The following is a 20,660-nucleotide window of genomic DNA, read 5'->3' as shown; positions in this document are numbered from 1 at the left end:
CCCGGCAACAGTTGCTGCTGTCACTCAATGCTGGTTCATCTCAATCAGTTTCCGAGCGACCATCGTGAAAGTAACTGCATACATTGAACGTCTAGAGTTGGCTACCTTGCAAAAGGCCATTGCTAACAATTCAACAAACAAGTGCACGTATTCATTGGGCCAAACAGCACAGAAACTTGGTGGTAGTTGAGTGGAGGTAACTAATGTGGTTTAACGAGTTGCTGTTTTACCTCTATTCAAATGACACAAGTTGTCAAATGCGTCGACAGTCAATGAAGCTTTTAACCTGAAGTGTGTGGGGGATGTAATTAAAGTCTGAAGTGGTTCTCTGAAGTTCTGGGAATGTTCTTCATGCTGAGGCGTATGCTGATTCATTTACGTTACCATGAACATGACGCATTCTCGAAGACCAAGCATTTCCCTCCATCTTCATGATGAGTGTGGTGTGATCACGTCCGTGTTCCTAGGTGACGACAGGCTATTTCACAGGGTTGTGCGAATACGTTCCTCGTTTGTCGAACATTCAGTACTGAGTAGGCAGAAAATCCTAAGAAATTTTGGTCTTATGTCAAAGCGGTAGGTGGATCAAAACAAAATGTCCAGACACTCTGTGACCAAAATTGTACTGATAGAGAGGATGACAGACTAAATGTCTTTTTCCAAAGCTGTTTCACACAGGAAGACTGCACTGTAGTTCCTTCCCTAGACTGTCGCACAGATGACAAAATGGTAGATATTGAAATAGATGACAGAGGGATAGAAAAACAATTAAAATCTCTCAAAAGAGGAAAGGCCGCTTGACCTGATGGAATACCAGTTCGATTTTACACAGAGTACGTGAAGGAACTTGCCCCCCCCCCCCCCCTTTCTTGCAGCGGTGTATCGTAGGTCTCTAGAACAGCGTAGCGTTCCAAAAGATTGGAAAAGGGCACAGGACATCCCCGTTTTCAAGAAGGGACGTCGAACACATGTGCAGAACTATAGACCTATATCTCTAACGTCGATCAGTTTTAGAATTTTGGAATACGTATTACGTTCGAGTATAATGACTTTTCTGGAGACTAGAAATCAACTCTGTAGGAATCAGCATGGGTTTCGAAAAAGACGGTCGTGTGAAACCCAGCTCGCGCTATTTGTCCACGAGACTCAGAGGGCCATAGACAAGGGGTTCCCAAGTAGATGCCGTGCTTCTTGACTTCCGCAGGGCGTTTGATACAGTTCCCCACAGTCGTTTAATGAACAAAGTAAGAGCATATGGACTATCAGACCAATTGTGTGATTGGATTGAAGAGTTCCTAGATAACAGAACGCAGCATGCCCTTCTCAATGGAGAGAAGTCTTCCGCAGTAAGAGTGATTTCAGGTGTGTCGCAGGGGAGTGTCGTGGGACCGTTGCTATTCACAATACACATAAATGATCTTGTGGATAATATCGGAAGTTCAGTGAGGCTTTTTGCGGATGATGCTGTGGTATATCGAGAGGTTGTAACAATGGAAAATTGCACTGAAATGCAGGAGGATCTGCAACGAATTGACTCATGGTGCAGGGAATGGCAATTGAATCTCAATGTAGACAAGTGTAATGTGCTGCGAATACATAGAAAGAAAGATCCGTTATCATTTAGCTACAATATAGCAGGTCAGTAACTGTAAGCAGTTAATTCCATAAATTATCTGAGAGTAGGCATTAGGAGTGATTTAAAATCGAATGACCATATAAAATTAATCGTCGGTAAAGCAGATGCCAGACTGAGATTCATTTGGAGAATCGTAAGGAAATGCAGTCCGAAAATAAAAAATGGTTCAAATGGCTCTGAGCACTATTGGACTTAACTGCTGTGGTCATCAGTCCCCTAGAACTTAGAACTACGTAAACCTAACTAACCTAAGGACTTCACACACATCCATGCCCGAGGCAGGATTCGAACCTGCGACCGTAGCGGTCGCTCGGTTGCAGACTGTAGTGCCTAGAACCGCTCGGCCACTCCGGCCGGCAGTCCGAAAACAGAGGAAGTAGGTTACAGTACACTTGTTCGCCCACTGCTTGAATACTGCCCACCGGTGTGGGATCCGTACTAGATAGGGTTGATAGAAAAGATAGAGAAGATCCAACGGAGAGCAGCGCGCTTCGTTACAGGATCATTTAGTAATCACGAAAGCGTTGTGGAGATGATAGATAAACTCCAGTTGAAGACTCTGCAAGAGAGACGCTCAGTAGCTCGGTATGGGCTATTGTTAAAGTTTCGGGAACATACCTTCACCGAGGAGTCAAGCAGTATATTGCTCCCTTCTGGGTATATCTCGCGAAGAGACCATAAAGATGAAATCAGAGAGATTACAGCCCACACAGAGGCATACCGACAATCTTTCTTTCCACGAACAATACGAGACTGGAATAAAAGGGAGAACCGTCAGGTGGCTTGCGGAGTATGGATGTAAATGTAAATGTGGACTGACCCGCTAAATGACCCGACCATAAGCCCACAGAAAACGTCTGGGACTATTTGGAAAGACAGGTGCAGCGTAGCAGTTATGATTCCCGGCAGATCTAAGGGCAGCAAGCTCCAATGAGTGACTTTAGTTAGATATGGCACTCCTGAAGAAACATGTGGACTCCATTACGCGCCCAAATGCATCCATTATCAAAGTCACAGGCGGTGTTACGTAGTATCAGCATGATGTGTCGTCAGGGTGACTAATTTTTTGTCCAGTATGCTCAGTTAATGCTTTAATTAGCGTACTCTCGCTGCAAAATGCTGAAGAAATTGCAAGAAGGTAGGAAAGTAAGCGGATGAGATCTGGATAAGTTGAAAGAACCAGAGTTTTTCATAGTTTCCGTATTAGCTCTGATTACTTCGATTTTCTTGTTGTGGTCATTGAAAGAGACCTATGTGGGTGGAATTAGTAAGTTATCCAACTCTTCCTAGAGTGTAATCTTTCGGATTTTTTCAGCTGTAAACCTCTCCATAATGCACAATGCCTCTCTTGTAGCGTGTGCCACTGGAGTTTGTTTACCATCTCTGTTAAGGTTCCGAGACAGATGATCAATGCTCAAAACTCAGTTGCACAACAGTTTTCTAAGTTACTGTTTTCATGAATGGATTACATGTCCTTATTATTCCTCCAGTGAACCTGAACACAACATCTACTTTTCCTATATTCCCTTTTACGTAGTCATTCTGTGGTGTCACAGCCAGACACCACACTTGCCTTTAAATCGGCCGCGGTCCGTTAGTATACGTCGGACCCGCGTGTCGCCACTATCAGTGATTGCAGACAGAGCGCCGCCACACGGCAGGTCTAGAGAGACTTCCTAGCACTCGCCCCAGTTGTACAACCGACTTTGCTAGCGATGGTTCACTGACAAAATACGCTCTCATTTGCCGAGACGATAGTTAGCATAGCCTTCAGCTACGTCATTTGCTACGACCTAGCAAGGCGCCATTACCAGTTACTATTGATACTGAATCATGTACCGTCAAGAGCGACGCTCATCATTAATGGATTAAAGTTAAGTATTCCACCAGCTACGTCCGTTTTTCTAAAGTCTAATTTCCTTGTCCTGTTCCAGACCTCACGCCAGCCTGCGTGAGCTAAAACGCGTGCCTTTCGGCTTCCTCTAGTACCCGGTGTTGGCTCTCCTGCCAACCCACAACACATTCCACTTTAGGTCACTCCAGATATTTACTTCCAGGTATTTTGTGGATGTTCATGTTTGTAATGGTTTTCTATCGCTGGTGTGATTGCAGAGAACTAGATTTCTTGGCCTATTTATGCATACTACATTACATTTACTTACATTAAATGACAGCTCCCAGTCCCTGTACCAGTCATCGCTTGCAGGTTTTCCTGCAATTCGTTACAGTCTTCTGGTGTAGATATTTTTTTACAGACAGCCGCATAGTCTGCAACTAGCCTCATGGAGCTTCCTACGTTGTCCAGTGGATCATTTATATTGGTGCAAGAGCTTCGCGGGTCTGTCGCAACCAATCACGAACCGTGTTTTTATAAGGAGCACCAATGTATGTTGACTGTGTAGTTTTTTACTGCTACGGAACTTATGGCAGTAGCACCACATGTGTTTCGTATTTGAAACATTTTGTATTTTAACAAATCGAAATACATACGGTCTTATTTTGACACAAGATTCAAGTTTTTTCATTCACGATCATAGATCTACACACATCAAAAAAAGTTTTGCATCACCCAAGTTCCCAGGACTCCTGAAGATAGACGTTGATTGTGGATATTGTATCTTAGACACAGTCCCTTTGACTGTTCAGAGATGTCACTAAACCCACCCAAAGATGAAAACAACCATGCATGAGCAGTGCCTATTAGACGGAGGCGGTCCGACAGCCTATCACTTCCACTTATTCCACCAGGAAGGAGGTACACGGCTCGTGTTATCTGTAGTTCAACCATGCCTAGACGATCAATACCGCGGTTCGTTCGCGTCAGCATTGTTACTTTGTGCCAGGGAGGGCTCTCAACAAGGGAAGTGTCCAGGCCTCTCGGAGTGAACCAAAGCGATGTTGTTCGGACGTGGAGGACATACTGACAGACAGGAACTGTCGATGATATGTCTCGCTGAGGCCACCCAATGGCTACTTCTGCAGTAGATGACAGCTACCTACGGATTATGGCTCGGAGGAACTCTGACAGCAACGCCACCATGACGAATAATGCTTTTTGTGCTGCCACACGATGTCGTGTTATGACTCAAACTGTGCGCAATAGGCTGCATGATGCGCAACTTCACTCGTGACGTCCATGGCGAGGTCAATCTTTGCAAACACGACACCATGCGGCGCGGTACAGATGTGCCCAACAACATACCGAATGGACCGCTCAGGATTGGCATCGCGTTCTCTTCACCGATGAGTGTCGCATATGCCTTATACCAGACAATCGTCGGAGACGTGTTTGGGGGCAACTCAGTCAGGATGAACGGTTTAGACACACTGTCCAGCGAGTGCAGCAAGGTGGAAGTTCCCTGCTGATTTGGGGTGGCATTATGTGGGGCCGACGTACGCCTCTGGTGGTAATGGAAGTCGCCGTAGCGGCTGTACGATACGTGAATGCCATCCTCTGACCGATAGATCAACCATATCGGCTGCATATTGGCGAGACATTCGTCTTCATAGACCACAATTCGCGCCCCCATCATGCACGTCCTTCAGGGTAACGACACCTGTCGACTAGAGTCGCCAGCATGTTCTCCAGACGTGAACCCTATCGAACACGCCTGGGATGGATTGAAGAGAGCTGTTTATGGATGACGTGACCCACCAACCAATCTGAGGGATCTTCACCGAATTGCCGTTGAGGAGAGGGACAATCTGGACCAACAGCGCCCTGATGAACTTGTGGATAGAATGCCACGACGAGTAGAGGCATGCATCAATGCAAGAGGACGTGCTAATGGATATTAGAGGTACCGGTGTGTACAGGAACCACCACCACCTCTGATGGTCTCACTGTACGGTGGTACAACCTGCAATGTGTGGTTTTCATGAGCAATAGAAAAGGCGGAAATAATGTTTATGTTGATCTCTATTCCAATTTTCTGTACAGGTTCCGGAACTCTCGGAACTGAGGTGATGCAAAACTTTTTTGATGTGTGTATAATCATACTTACGTATTACGATATGCAACCAGTGTATGTTTTGTACACATACTGTCACATTCTGCCCCAAACGACATACGACATATTTAGGGAGGAAATTTAACGGTGTCTATTTATTAATATGACATTATCTCTTATACTTATATTGTAACTGAACAGCTACACGGCATACTTGCACAGTAAAGCAATACGTTCTGGAAAGCTTTGTATATTTGTAATGATTTTAATGATCGATATGTAGGACCACCATGTACCACACCACCAAACACATGCACCGTGTACCTCACCACCAAATAAATCAGCATCAACCATAAAATACCTCGTCAGCACTATGTAGACAAACAGTCACAAATCCCATGCAGGTATCTCATCTTTGTAGAGGACCTAATCCGTAATTTGTTTACAAAGGCGACTTTGTTCTTTCTCTGGAAGGAAATGAATATAGTGTGTTAGTTTGTAAAATAATTTTTTTTTCCTGCTGCCAGTCACGATTTATTTTTAAAACACGATGTGCTTTTCAAACAATCGGTGGTGACTGTGATGCACTAAGTGTCATCTTTTTCGAATACAGGTTGTAGAAATTTACCGAGCATGGTCTCATGAGAACTACGCTGTCTTTCTTCTGCGGAATACCCTTTACGTTCCTACAAAACACACGAACGTTGCTTGTCATAATACACAAGTACGAATATAAATATCTGATCGCTACAGTATTGGCAGCATTATGGAACATGAACGAAAGAGAGCCTAGCAAACCTGGCGAAATCTCGGAATTTGGCCGTGTTATGGGAAGCCAGCCCTCATCGAGTTGGATGCACTTTCCTCTGCAGCTCAAAATTATGTGTGGTAAGTTTTGTAGACTATACTTTTTTAAAGTAAAAGATTATTATATACAGGGTGCCAATTATTGAACTATATGAAAGAAACTCGTCATTACTTGTGAACGGTTTGCATTAGGGCGTTCAAACTGCCGCGGGGCACGACGGGAATTAGTAAGCGCATGATTTGGATCGGTTCGTCAATAACCAAAATTGGCGAATTTGGGTGCCCGAATATCCGCATTTCACGATCGAGAAGTCTCTTCACCCTCAAAATGGTTCAAATGGCTCTGAGCGCTCTGAGGCTTAACTTCTGAGGTCATCAGTCCTCTAGAACTTAGAACTACTTAAACCTAACTAACCTAAGGACATCACACACATCCATGCCCGAGGCAGGATTCGAACCTGCGACCGTAGCGGTCGCGCGGTTCCACACTGTAGCGCCTAGAACCGCTCGGCCACTCCGGCCGCCTCTTCACCCTCAAAGGGCCACTGTGTGATGGGCAATGTTCAGTCACGGAATAATCGGTGCGATATCCCTTGATGGCACGGTCACTATCGAACGGTACGTGAAGGTTTTATTATCCAAAGTGTCCCTGATTTCGACAGGATGTTCTTCGTGCAAGACGAAGCTCGACCCCGTCGAAGTGTGAGAGTTATGTCCTGGAGGAGCACTCTCGGGACCGCATTCTGGCTCTGGAGTACCCACAGGCCACTGGCGTGGGTCTCGATTGGCCGTCATGTTCTTCGGATCTAAACACATGCGACTCCTTTTTGTGGGGCTATGTTAAAGACGAGGTGTACAACAATAACCACAAAACCATTGCTGAACTGAAAACAGCCATTCAGGAGGTCACCGATAGCATCGATGTTCCAACACTTCAGCAGGTCATGCAGAATTCCGCTATTTGTCTGCGCCACATCATCGTCAATGATGGCAGGCATATCGAACATATCATAACCTAAATCCGAATATCTGTAGTGACGTTTACATGTTGAATAAAGTGTGTGCACGTCGTAGTTTGTAACTAATTTACTTTTTTTCATTCTTTCTTCTTTCTTTCTTTCTTTCTTTCTTTTGCTACTGCCATTATCCCTCTCGTGCGCAGGGTCGGTAGGGTTAAGTAAGGAATTGGCATGGTTAATTGTAAGGGGTGGCTGGATGCCCTTCCTTCCGCTACCCCATATCCCCCGGGACGGAATTAGTGTACCCCAGCTGTCTGCGTCTAGTGTAAATCGTGAAAGAGTGTGAACGTGTTTCAAATATCAGCGAGTCGTGTAACTGAGGCGGGACGTGGGGACCAGCCCGGTATTCACTAGTAGAATGTGGAAAACCGCCTAAAAACTCATACAGGCTGTCCGGCACACCGGCCAACGTCGTGAATCCGGCAGGCGGATTAGATCGGGGACTGGCGCGCCTACCCGAGTCCAGGAAGCAGTGCGTTAGCGCTCCTGGCTACCCTGGCGGGTAATCTACTTCTTTTTCATGTAGTTCAATAATTGTCACGCTGTATATTTTACCAGCTGCTGTCGAGTGTGCTGTTCTAGAATAAAGTGGAAGAATTTCTCTACAGCTCACAATCGATTACAGATATGGTGCTCTCTAATATCTAAGTGACTGAAGCCAGAACCTTTCTGGTTGTGTGCAGTGCGTGGTAACGATGCCATAAGCAGAGACTCCTAATCGTTTCATCATAATAATATGCAAGAAAGCAGCTAATATACATGCACACTATAAGAAGATTGGAGGGGGGTGTGCGGAACAGAGGAGCATGAATTTGGCAGTCGCTTCCTCAGGCTGCCAGAGGAATGGCTCGAAGACACTTAGCTTCTCCTGGCATCGGGTGAGAGTGTGCTTTTTCAGATGTACAATCTATAAATGTCTTTGGATGATGATACTGTAATGTTCAAATAATGCACTGAAACACCTCAGTTATTCATTAATTAAAACTTCCGGGATGAGTTGCCGTGATCCATATATAAAACTTGTTCTCCTTCCTGATGTTTCGTTGCCTATTGCGGGCAACATCTTCTGAGGTGAGTCGGCGACTGGCGGCTAGGCGCTGGTGGTCCCGCTTATATAGAGCGCTTAGATGGCGCCACCACTCATCACGTGCTTTCGACTTTAAAACTATCTCTGGCTAGTGCCATCTCTCTCGATTACAGGTAATCGATTGTCACTTCTTTGGTACAAAGTCGACCGCCATACCTTGTCTAGTTTTAATCCTTCTTCTTTTTTATCAAAATTATTTTCGTGCTTGTTGATCTCTATAGCTATACATGCGGGTATAATAATGTGACGTCCTAGCTATCACGTTTATCTCACTAAATTTTATTTCGTGATCACCGTCTTTGAAAACGCGTTCCGCTACAGCTGATTTATCAATTTGTCTCAATCTACAGTTCCTTTTGTGTTCCGTTAGGCGGGTATTAACACTCCTTTTGTTGTTCCAATATAAACCATACCACAGCTACATTGAATTTTATACACACCTGGGGTAGCTAAGGGGTGTCCTTCGTCTTTCAGTGATCTTAAACTTTCACTAATTTTCTTGGTAGGTCGAAAGATTGTCTCCACTTGAAACTTGGCCAAAACTTTCCCAATACGGTCCGTGAAGTTATGAATAAATGGAAGAAAAACTTTTCCAGCCGACGGTTGTTGTTGTCATGTATTTTCGGACACTTTTCTTCTAGGGTGGAGTGCTCGATCTATTTCGTTGCCAGTGTACCCATTTCTCTTGATAGCCGTTCGCAAATGGCTTAATTCATCTTGCAAATAAATGGCTCATAGATGTTATTAGCCCTGTCCACTTAAGTTTTTATGACTCCTCTCTTCTGCCTAGGATGATGATTCGAATCATTATGTAGGTAACGATCGGTGTGTGTGTCATTCCTATATATCTTGTGCCCTAAAGTCCCATCTGCCCGTTTAATAACTAATACATCCAAAAAAATTTAGTTGTCCATTACTCTCTTTCTCCATGGTGAATTGTATCTTTGGATTGAAACTGTTTATGTGCTCCAAAAAATCAGTCAGTTCCTCTTCAGCATGATTCCATATCACAAAGGTGTCATCCACGTATCGATACCATTTCAAAGGGCTTTTTTTGGCCGACTGCACCACTTGTTGTTCGAAAAATTCCATAAATAGATTAGCAATAGCAGGGCTCAGAGGGCTACCAACGAAGTGACAATCAATTACCTGTAATCGAGAGAGATGGCACTAGCTAGAGATAGTTTTAAATTCGAAAGCACGTGATGAGTGGTGGCGCCATCTAAGCGCTCTATATAAGCGGGACCACCAGCGCCTAGCCGCTAGTCGCCGACTCACCTCAGATGATGTTGCCCGCAGTAGGCAACGAAACGTCAGGAATGAGAAGTTTTATATATGGACCACGGCAATTCAGCCCGGAAGTTTTAATTAATGAAGACGCTGGCCGTGAAAGCTTATATGTTATGACCTCAGTAATTGTTTTAACAACCAAACTATATTACATTTTTTTTGTTTTCATGCCATTTTATTCTTAGCACAGGCCTGGTAATGTCTTGTTTGAGCTGCACCATGTTTTTAACTAACTGTTTTTTAACAAGTAGTCTATCTTGAATTTTCTTTAATTTCGTACCATATTATAAGTAGCACAAAGCTGAACGTTCCTAAAGAAATGAACCATTCAATCTCACTTGATTTTTTTAAAATTTCGTGCCACTTTTTTACACTGGGGCACATCTACTCTATCTTTTTAGTGGCAGACTTAGCTTGGATAGTCATTTTATTGTGGCACCCATATTTCGTCACAGATTAAGCTAATTACGATAATGCTGTCTTGGGAAAACATCTAGTAGCCATGTTGGGTCATAAATTATAGTGATAAAGGGTGACACAAACAGAGGGAAAGCCATCCTGAACAACACATTATAACGGTTAGAATAATATATTACAGCATTTAAGTTCCTTAATAAATATATGAGTTGTGCCAGTATGCCTCGAACAATAGGAGAATATCCGATCATTTATACGTAAGGTAACTGGCATAGAAGGGTGGGGGAGAGGGAAGGCGAGAGAGTGATGGAGGGGGGTGAGATCTGGAAACACTGCAGGCTGTGCTGAAACTTCTTTTGGGAAGATTTGTAGTGTTCTGAGTTTTACGCCTTCGCGTTTGGGTGTGGCCCTGGTAGTTAAGCAACTGGCAGTGCACTACGCTTGCGTTTCGTGTTTCACTCTGTAAATACACGTTGGACTCAAATGGTTATGATGTGAAACAAAAGTGATCATTCTTTCAGAGCGGTACCTTGTAAGATTAGAGCCAGTCTTGTTGTTTCTATTGGACAGTAATTCAGTGCACAGGAGAGGGAGCTTACCTGCTGTTATCAGGAGTCACATTTTGCGCAACGTAACGTATGCACAAATAAATCAACATTATTAACAGAATTGATATTTTGCCTTCAAGCAGTTTGAAAGGGTCACTTAGCGTGTAATTCAGCCTCTCTCTGAGGTCTATTTTGGAAAAAAATTGAGGTGAATTTCATTCTTGTATTTTTTCAGCCTTCATCGACGTCAAGGTACGTAATTATCCATGAAGCGTTAGCCGAGTTCGGAAAAATTCGGTGGCAAGCGTTGGCTGCAACCGTTGGCAAGGGATAATCCGATTAAAACGATTTCGATAGGAAGGTCGGTTTGTACGTGACAGTTCTGTTCTAAATAAACTTCAGAGAAGCCTAGCCCGTATACCTGGAAATGGAACTGTGCAGGTGTCCTTCAGGAATTAATGCTTCCGCTGCCGCTCTCCTTGAAGCGCTAGCCGAGTTCGGAAAAATTCGGTGGCAAGCGTTGGCTGCAACCGTTGGCAAGGGATAATCCGATTAAAACGATTTCGATAGGAAGGTCGGTTTGTACGTGACAGTTCTGTACTAAATAAACTTTAGAGAAGCCTAGCCCGTATACCTGGAAACGGAACTGTGCAGGTGTCCTTCAGGAATTAATGCTTCCGCTGCCGCTCTCCGTATCCGAAAACGGTGATTGAATGAAGGGGGATGGTGTTTGGTATCACTGTCAGAGTAATCGATCTCGTACGAGTGTAAAAGGAAAGTTACTGGTCTGCAATGTAAGATCATTGATTAGATCAAAATATGTTTAATTTTCAGCGTAGTCCACTTTTACCACAACCACTTCGTTGTCCAGCGCCTTTTCCAGGGCACCCCAGTTGTGCTGATCAGGAGAGTCTTCAAAGTATCCACCGATAGCTGTTATAAGCTACCACTGGGGTGAAACCGTTTTTGAGTCCTTTATTATTTGACGTAGAAATAGGTAGAGGTTGGAACTTGCGAAATAGGGCAAATATAATAGGTGTTTCAACAAGTCGTAGACAAAATAGTGACCAAGCACTTCCTAGTAAGTAATCATTATTTTGATGAAACTTATTTAATCTTTCTTTTACAATCTAGACTTCTTCTTACGCAATTTTTCCAGCGAGTTGGCTGAAATAACTTGTGGAATATATGATATTTAGTATTTTATGGTTTACAATTTAATGAATATAAGCAATCTATTTTGTATCCCTGAAAATAGTGACTGTAACCTTTCCGGCAGGTGTATTCGACTTCACCCCTTTTGGTGTAGGGCTACGGAGAGCCAACCAATGATGAAGCCAAGCCTCATCGACAGCAACAAATATGTTACAGAATCTTCTCACAGCTGCTAAGCGTTACTGAGAAACTAGTTTTCAAATGGGCCTTTTGAATATCATCGGAAAAGGCGACTCCCAGATAACAAAAAGCTTCTACATGGTTACTTTTTCATGGCAGCTGTACAGTTTTCTTTCTTCTAAAATTATAATTGGTGACACCTAATATCTTTAACAATCTATCATTTAATCCTATATGAAGCACAGTTGTTGTTGTTGTGGTCTTCAGTCCAGAGACTGGTTTGATGCAGTTCTCCATGCTACTCTATCCTGTGCAAGCTTCTTCATCTCCCAGTACCTACTGTAACCTACATCCTTCTGAATCTGTTTAGTGGATTCATCTCTTGGTCTCCCTCTACGATTTTTACCCTCCACGCTGCCCTCCAATACTAAATTGGTGATCCCTTGATGCGTCAGAATATGCCCTACCAACCGATCCCTTCTTCTAGTCAAGTTGTGCCACAAATTTCTCTTCTCTCTAATTCTATTCAATACCTCCTCATTAGTTATGTGATCTACCCATCTAATCATCAGCATTCTTCTGTAGCACTACATTTCGAAAGCTTCTATTCTCTTCTTGTCCAAACTATTTATCGTCTACGTTTCACTTCCATACATGGCTACACTCCATGCAAATACTTTCAAAAACGACTTCCTGACACTTAAATCTATACTCGATGTTAATAAATTTCTCTTCTTCAGAAACGCTTTCCTTGCCATTGCCAGTCTACATTTTATATCCTCTCTACTTCGACCATCATCAGTTATTTTGCTCCCCAACTAGCAAAACTCAATTACTACTTTAAGCCTCTCATTTCCTAATCTAATTTCCGCAGCATCACCCGATTTATTTCGACTACATTCTATTATCTTCGTTTTGCTTTTGTTGATGTTCATCTTACTTTCAAGACACTGCCCATTCCGTTCAGCTGCTCTTCCAAGTCCTTTGTTGTCTCTGACAGAATTACAATGTCATCGCAAACCTCAAAGTTTTTATTTCTACTCCATGGATTTTAATTCCTTCTCCGAATTTTTCTTTTGTTTCCTTTATTGCTTGCTCAATATACAAATTGAATAACATCGGGGAGAGGCTACAACCCTGTCTCACTTCCTTCCCAACCACTGCTTCCCTTTCATGCCCCTCGACTCTTAGAACTGCACAGTATCCATGTTTAAATCTGTGGTTTTTATTGTTGGACAGCCGTCACGTGCATCGCCTTCAAGGGAAGCACATCATATCTTAATTCAGCTACCCATTTCTCATGTGTTGAAAATGAAGGGGCAGGTTTCTTATTATCCTTCAACAACTTTGGTGGGTGTGTGGCAGTATTAAACTGTATAATATAAGAAACTACCTAAATGATGACACTGTGTTGCAATTTACTCGACTGAACGAAAGTACATCTACATCTACATGATTAGTCTGCAATTCACGTTTAAGTGCTTGGCAGAGGGTTCATCGAACCACACTCATACTATCTCCCTACCATTCCACTCCTGAACAGCGCGCGGGAAAAACGAACACCTAAATCTTTCTGTTCGAGCTCTGATTTCTCTCATTTTATTTTGATGATCGTTCCTACCTATGTATGTTGGGCTCAACAAAATATTTTCGCATTCTGAAGAGAAAATTGGTGACTGAAATTTCGTAAATAGATCTCGCCGCAACGAAAAACGTCTTTGCTTTAATGACTTCCATTCCAACTCGCGTATCATATCTGCCACACTCTCTCCCCTATTACGCGATAATACAAAATGAGCTGCCCTTTTTTGCACCCTTTCGATGTCCTCCATCAATCCCACCTGGTAAGGATTCCACAACGCGCAGCAATATTCTAACAGAGGACGAACGAGTGTAGTGTAAGCTGTCTCTTTAGTGGACTTGTTGCATCTTCTAAGTGTCCTGCCAATGAAACGCAACCTACGGCTCGCCTTCCCCACAATATTATCTATGTGGTCTTTCCTACTGAAGTTGTTCGTAATTTTTACACCCAGGTACTTAGTTGAACTGACAGCCTCGAGAATTGTACTATTTATCGAGTAATCGAATTCCAACGGATTTCTTTTGGAACTCATGTGGATCATTCGTTATTTAGCGTCAACTGCCACCTGCCACACCAAACAGCAATCTTTTCTAAATCGCTTTGCAACTGATATTGGTCTTCGGATGACCTTACTAGACGGTAAATTACAGCATCACCTGCGAACAACCTAAGAGAACTGCTCAGATTGTCACCCAGGTCATTTATATAGATCAGGAACAGCAGAGGTCCCAGGACGCTTCCCTGAGGAACACCTGATATCACTTCAGTTTTACTCGATGATTTGCCGTCTATTACTACTAACTGCGACCTTCCTGACAGGAAATCACGAATCCAGTCGCACAACTGAGACGATACCCCATAGGCCCGCAGCTTGATTAGAAGTCGCTTGAGAGGAACGGTGTCAAAAGCTTTCCGGAAATCTAGAAATACGGAATCAACTTGATCCCCTGTCGATAGCGGCCATTACTTCGTGCGAATAAAGAGCTAGCTGCGTTGCACAAGAACGATGTTTTCTGAAACCATGCTGATTACGTATCAATAGATCGTTCCCTTCGAGGTGATTCATAATGTTTGAATACAGTATACGCTCCAAAACCGTACTGCAAACCGACGTCAATGATATAGGTCTGTAGTTCGATGGATTACTCCTACCACCCTTCTTAAACACTGCTGCGACCTGCGCAATTTTCCATTGTGCAGGTACAGATCTATCGGTGAGCGAGCGGTTGTATATGATTAAAAAAATCCAATAAACGAAAGCTATCCGACACGTAAACTAATACTTCACTGAAATTTATGTGCAGTGTACAGAAATAATACATAAACAAAATTCAGTTAACGTGAACGGCATCTCTGCGCAGCGGCGAGAGTTTATTCCCTCGCTCTCGCACTTCTACACGTCTCAGCGTGCTGGTTTCTCGTGCGGCGCACGCTGAGCAGTAGGAAAGGTTTTCCGGAAATGCTGCGAGCCGCTCGTCGTTTGCTGGCGAGGCCGACCAGGAGGCCTTGAGATTCCAGTCCGCGGAGGTCGAATCAACGGTTTATTGCGAGGAATGTAGCCGCAGCCTGCTTACTGCTGCTGATGAGTTTTTCTCAAACAAAATGACACTAATCGAGGGAGACAGGAAACGAGCGAGAAAAGAGCTGGATTCCCTATGGAGCCATTTTCTTCTGTTCTAGTGCGTAACACATTAATGCTGCGCAGCTGACAGTAAGTTTTGTTCTAACATGTGGCATGGCTACTGAAGTTGTTTAGCTAACGCTCGTAAGTGAATGTCTTTGCCTTAGTTTGACTTCGATTAAATAATAATTTTCGTTTCGATGAGCATAAGGGAACAATTGACGGGAATGGGGGAAAGAAATACAGTAGAAGAAGAACGGGTAGTTTTGAGGGATGAAGTAGTGAAGGCAGCAGTGGATCAAGTACGTAAAAAGACGACAGTTAGTTGAAATCCTTGGGTAACAGAAGAAATACTGAATTTAATTGATGAAAGGAGAAAATATAAAAATGCAGTAAATGCAGCAGGCAAAAAGGAATACAAACGTCTCAAAAATGAGATCGACAGGAAGTGCAAAATGGCTAAGCAGGCATGGATAGAGGACAAACGTAAGGATGTAGAGGCTTATATCACTAGGGGTAAGACAGATACTGCCTACAGGAAAATTAAAGAGACTTTTGGAGAAAAGAGAACCACTTGTATGAATAACAAGAGCTCAGATGGAAACCAAGTTCAAAGCAAAGAAGGGAAAGCAGAAAGGTGGAAGGAGTATACAGAGGGTCTGTACAAGGGCGATGTACTTGAGGACACTATTAAGGAAATGGAAGAGGATGTAGATGAAGATGAAATCGGAGATATGATACTGCGTGAAGAGTTTGACAGAGCAATGAAAGACCTAAGTCGAAACAAGGCCCCGGGAGTAGACAACATTCCATTCGAACTACCGATAGCCTAGCGAGAGCCAGCCCTGACAAAACTCTACTATCTGGTGAGCAAGATGTATGAGACAGGCGAAATACCCTCAGACTTCAAGAAGAATATAATAATTTCAATCCCAAAGAAAGCAGGTGTTGACAGATGTGAAAATTACCGAACTATCAGTTTAATAAGCCACGGCTGCAAAATACTAACACGAATTCTTTACAGGCGAATGGAAAAACTGGTAGAAGCGGACCTCGGGGAAGATCAGTTTGTATACCTTAGAAATATTGTAACACGTGAGGCAATACTGACCCTACGAATTATCTTAGGAAATAGATTAAGGAAAGGCTAATCTACGTTTCTAGCATTTGTAGACTTACAGAAAGCTTTTGACAATGTTGACTGGAATACTCTCTTTCAAATTCTGAAGGTGACAGGGGTAAAATACAGGGAGCAGAAGGCTATTTCCAATTAGTTCAGAAACCAGATGGCAGTTATATTAGTCGAGGGGCATGAAAGGGAAGCAGTGGTTGGGAAGGGAGTGAGACAGGGTTGTAGCCTCTCCCCGATGTTATTCAGTCTGTATATTGAGCAAGCAATAAAGGAAACAAAAGAGAAATTCGGAGTAGGTATTAAAATCCACGGAGAAGGAATAAAATCTTTGAGGTTCGCCGATGACATTGTAATTCTGTCAGAGACAGCAAAGGACTTGGAACAGCAGTTGAACGGAATGGACAGTGTCTTGAAAGGAGGATATAAGACGAACATCAACAAAAGCAAAATGAGGATAATGGAATGTAGTGGAATTAAGTCAGGTGATGTTGAGGGAATTAGATTAGGAAATGAGACACTTAAAGTAGTAAATGAGTTTTGCTATTTGGGGAACAAAATAACTGATGATGGTCAAAGTAGAGAGGATACAAAATGTAGACTGGCAACGGCAAGGAAAGCGTGAATAAAACGCCAAAGGCTACTTCTAAGAAGTCCCCTCCCCCCCTCCATTGTGTTGGGCAATGCCATCGGTATCGCCACCTGCCCTTGTTGAGCACTTTAAAAAGTCACCCGAGAAGAGAAAACCTGTGACCAACTTCTTTGCGCTTGCTGACACGAAACGCCTTCGACACCCCTCCGATTCTGGATTGCCTACTGCACAAGGTTGTCCCTAGGACTCTTGCCCTAAGTTCTGTCTGTACTCGTGCAGGTATATTTTTAAGGTGCTCAACAAAGGTGTGTGGGTGGCACCGACAGTGTTGCCGATCTAGGTGGTCTTAGACGAATCCTTTGTTGTTTTATTCACACATGTATCACTGTCGCACACCTCTGTGATAACGCCAGACCGGGCTGAAAAAGTACAAGTATACGCACCCTTTGCTGCTTCATATCTTGTTCAAATTTGAAGAAATGGTTTTGAACAATCCCTAGTGGTGCCACCCTGTATACAGGGTGTTACAGAAAGGTACGGCCAAACTTTCAGGAAACATTCCTCACACACAAATAAAGAAAAGATGTTATGTGGACATGTGTCCGGAAACGCTTAATTTCCATGTTAGAGCTCATTTTAGATTCGTCAGTATGTACTGTACTTCCTCGATTCACCGCCAGTTGGCCCAATTGAAGGAAGGTAATGTTGACTTCGGTGCTTGTGTTGACATGCGACTCATTGCTCTACGGTACTATCATCAAGCACATCAGTACGTAGTATCAACAGGTTAGTGTTCATCACGAACGTGGTTTTGCAGTCAGTGCAATGTTTACAGATGCGGATTTGGCAGATGCCCATTTGATGTACGGATTAGTACGGGGCAATAGCCGTGGCGTGGTACGTTTGTATCGAGACAGATTTCCAGAACGAAGGTGTCCCGACAGGAAGAGGTTCGAAGCAATTGATCGGCGTCTTAGGGAGCACGGAACATTCCAGTCTGTGACTCGCGACTGGGGAAGACCTAGAACGACGAGGACACCTGCAATGGACGAGGCAATTCTTCGTGCAGTTGACGATAACCCTAATGTCAGCGTCAGAGAATTTGCTGCTGTACAAGGTAACGTTGACCACGTCACTGTATGGAGAGTGCTGCGGGAGAACCAGTTGTTTCCGTAACATGTACAGCGTGTGCAGGCACTATGAGCAGCTGATTGGCCACCACGGGTACACTTCTGCGAATGGTTCATCCAACAATGTGTCAATCCTCATTTCAGTGCAAATGTTCTCTTTACGGATGAGGCTTCATTCCAACGTGATCAAATTGTAAATTTTCACAATCATCATGTGTGGGCTGACGAGAATTCGCACGCAATTGTTCAAACACGTCATCAACACAGATTTTCTGTGAACGTTTGGGCAGGCATTGTTGGTGATGTCTTGATTGGGCCCCATGTTCTTCCACCTACGCTCAATGGAGCACGTTATCATGATTTAATACGGGATACTCTACATGTGCTGCTAGAACATGTGCCTTTACAAGTACGACACAACATGTGGTTAATGCACGATAGAGTTCCTGCACATTTCAGTCGAAGTGTTCTACGCTTCTCAACAACAGATTCGGTGACCGATGGATTGGTAGAGGCGGACCAATTCCATGGCCTCCACGCTCTCCTGACCTCAACCCTCTTGACTTTCATTTATGGGGGCATTTGAAAGCTCTTGTCTACGCAACCCCGGTACCAAATGTAGAGACACTTCGTGCTCGTATTGTGGACGGCTGTGGTACAATACACCTTTCTCCAGGGCTGCATCAGCGCATCAGGGATTCCATGCGACGGAGGGTGGATGCATGTATCCTCGCTAACGGAGGACATTTAGAACATTTCCTGTAAGAAAGTGTTTGATGTCACGCTGGTACGTTCTGTTGGTGTGTGTTTCCATTTCGTGATTAATGTGATATGAAGAGAAGTAATAAAATGAGCTCTCACATGGAAAGTAAGCGTTTCCGGACACATGTCCACATAACATATTTTCTTTCTTTGTGTGTGAGGAATGTTTCCTGAAAGTTTGGCCGTACCTTTTTGTAACACCCTGTATTAGAGTAAAAATTGTGGTCGCACTGCACCTCAGAGGCGTGCGATCACGTTTAATGTGGTTGCTGGCCTGCGATGTCCTTAGAGTAGGATTGAATCGACCGTGGGTGTCAGCATGTTGCTCATCGCAATGTGAACTTTCGTTTTCGCCGGCGAAATATGTGGAAATCGCGGGAGGGGGTGGTTTCATTGAGGTTGTTTATGCAAGGCTATCCGTGACGATTCCGATAGCTGGTGAGTCTGAAGTATTTTCCTCGGCCGCCGCATGATTTAAACGTTGGGAGTCGTGGATTTTTTTTTTTTTTTTACGTAAGGACAGCGCGAACGCAATCCCGACTACCAAAAATTATGCGCCCGAGGGACGGGCATTTTTAAAAATTTATTTATGAACATAACATCGTCACAATAATTCATGAACAGAAATATGTCTTTATGAACACCTGGTCAATATTTCACATAATCGAAATACTTCAAGAACAGAAATAAATACAACTGAAATGTGTGACAAGTTATTCACAGAGAGCTTTTAGTAACAATTCTATAAAAAAAATCAGTATGAGTTGTGAAATGTAAACAAAAATTGAAATAAGTGTATCAGGTAAGAAACTAAGAGAAAATGGAAAACTCTAATGAGAAAAGAGAAACAAAAGGGATACTTCTAGCGAAAGTATTCACTGTAAGTGAAACGTCCTCTGATATGCGTACAATAACGCAACCGATAAAGTGTTGGCAAAATGTTCACGGTACTGCGGTGAACTTTGCAATCGTTGATGACATTCCCACAGGTAGGCCATGTACTGCACGGCGTCACTGAGTTGTAACTCAAAAACGGCGTAGGCAGTGTGTCCCAGTAGCCAGGCCACGGCGTTGCACTTCGTTTTTGGGTGCAGTTTAAGGTCAGGAAGGATAATACACATTGGTGTCACGCTGGAAGGTGCAGTCTGGTTGAGAAGCCCCACCATCAGTCGGCGCAACTCCCATACTCCCCACACGTAGAGGCCGGCTATACGGTGGTCTCTGGTGTCGGCGGCTCCACACTGGCTGCACTCGTTCGTCTGGCTTAGGTGAATGTCTGCTAGACACTGCTTAGTTGGAAAGGTGTCATTGACGACTCGGTACCACATCGAACTGATGTCCGACGGCAGGAATGGGTTGTTAATATTAGTTAGTTACTTGCGTCTTCCATTGATCAATCGCACGGTACGGTAGCCGTTATGATGTGGAACGTGTCAGGTGCACAATGTGCACAAGTGCGCAAATGCACACATGAAACAAGATTTTTTAATATATATATATATATATATATATATATATATATATATATATATATATATATATATACACTCCTGGAAATGGAAAAAAGAACACATTGACACCGGTGTGTCAGACCCACCATACTTGCTCCGGACACTGCGAGAGGGCTGTACAAGCAATGATCACACGCACGGCACAGCGGACACACCAGGAACCGCGGTGTTGGCCGTCGAATGGCGCTAGCTGCGCAGCATTTGTGCACCACCGCCGTCAGTGTCAGCCAGTTTGCCGTGGCAT

Source organism: Schistocerca serialis, chromosome 3, assembly GCF_023864345.2.
Source record: "Schistocerca serialis cubense isolate TAMUIC-IGC-003099 chromosome 3, iqSchSeri2.2, whole genome shotgun sequence".
Taxonomy (NCBI): domain Eukaryota; kingdom Metazoa; phylum Arthropoda; class Insecta; order Orthoptera; family Acrididae; genus Schistocerca; species Schistocerca serialis.
The sequence above is the reverse complement of the archived record's forward strand: the minus strand, read 5'-3'. Positions refer to the sequence as shown.